This window comes from Bidens hawaiensis, unplaced genomic scaffold (genome assembly GCF_021521415.1).
Source record: "Bidens hawaiensis isolate Kalapana, Puna unplaced genomic scaffold, B.hawaiensis_p1.1 tig00002423_1, whole genome shotgun sequence".
In the NCBI taxonomy this organism is placed as follows: domain Eukaryota; kingdom Viridiplantae; phylum Streptophyta; class Magnoliopsida; order Asterales; family Asteraceae; genus Bidens; species Bidens hawaiensis.
In genome coordinates, this window is record NW_027491133.1 from 1,567,000 (window position 1) to 1,568,549 (window position 1,550).

The 1,550-nt window shown below is 42.1% G+C and overlaps 1 pseudogene; it reads left to right on the forward strand.

The window, feature by feature from the left end:
- Window positions 1–277: 277 nt before the first annotated feature.
- LOC143619285 (UDP-glucuronate 4-epimerase 5 pseudogene) lies at window positions 278–1,245 on the forward strand (annotated as a pseudogene).
- The last annotated feature ends 305 nt before the right edge of the window (window positions 1,246–1,550 follow it).

Below are 1,550 nucleotides of genomic sequence, written 5' to 3' on the forward strand. Positions count from 1 at the left end.
CTTATTGACTAAAAGGAAAACCCTCCTTTTCACTTTTGCAGTTTTCATTTACATTTTCATATTCCCAACATGCACTCTCTGTATTCTGTTTCTGTAACCAAATAACCATCTTCTTCGAGTAAACAAAACCATGACCGCATTAAAACCGATCGTCACCGGCGCCGTGGGCTTCGTCGGGGCTCACGCCTCCGTCGCCTTAAAACGCCGCGGAGACGGCGTCGTTGGGTTGGACAATTATAATAAGTATTATGACGTCACGTTAAAACACTCACGCAAATCAGAGCTCTTAGACCGGGCCGGTGTGTTCGTGATTAAAGGGGATATAAACGACGCCGTTTTGTTAAGTGAACTGTTTGAATTAGTCCGGTTCACTCACGTTTTGCATCTTGCCGCACAAGCCGGAGTCAGGTACGCTATGGTAAACCCTAACTCGTACATCCGATCGAACATTGATGGTTTCGTTAGTCTTCTAGAAGCCGCGAAATCAGTTTACTCACCGCCTGCCATCGTCTGGGCGTCTTCTAGCTCTGTGTACGGTCTCAATTCGAAGGTTCCGTTCTCCGAATCAGACCGTACGGACTCTCCCGCGAGCCTTTACGCGGCCACGAAGAAAGCCGGTGAGGCGATCGCGCATGCGTATAATCATATTCATGGATTATCCATCACTGGATTGAGATTCTTCACCGTGTACGGACCGTATGGACGTCCGGACATGGCGTACTTCTTTTTCACGAATAATATAGTGAATAGAAAGCATATTTCGGTATTTGAAGGACCGAACCACGGGACGATTGCTAGGGATTTTACGTACATTGATGATGTGGTGAACGGGTGTTTGTCCGCGATTGATACTGCGACTAAGAGTACCGGGAATGGGAGGAAGAAGAAGGGGGAGGCGCAGTTTAGGATTATTAATATTGGGAATACGTCGCCGGTTTCGGTTAATAAGTTGGTTAGGATATTGGAGAAGTTGTTGAAGGTGAAGGCGAAGAAGAAGGTAATGTTAATGCCTCGGAATGGTGACGTGCCTTTGACACATGCAGATATTAGTTTAGCGCGGAGGGAGCTTGGGTATAAGCCGAGTGTCGATTTAGAGACCGGTTTGAGGAGGTTTGTCAAGTGGTATCTTGAGTATTATGGTGTTAAGAAGAAGAGTTCATGGTGAAGATGAATAATAGTTGAAGGAAACTTAAGTTTATGCATGGATTATTTGTTTGTCATAAACTTATAATTGTCATGGTGTTTTAGTTTTTAAACTAAAGTGGTTGTATGGTTGAACTAAAGTTTTATTATCATTGTGTCAAGTTATTTGTTTCATTTTACTTGCACTTTGATTTAAACTATAAAAAAATCAGGAAAGCAATCATTTTGTAGGTTGTACACGTCTAGAGATCTATTTTAAGTATATAGTCATGACTTGCAAGCCAATTTGATGCATCAATTTTGACGCGTGTATTATTTAAGATAAGTTGATGTATTAGTTTTTACTTTTGACACGGGTATTATTTAAAATGGGAAACCAAAAGTTGTGGAGACACCAAACTTATGAA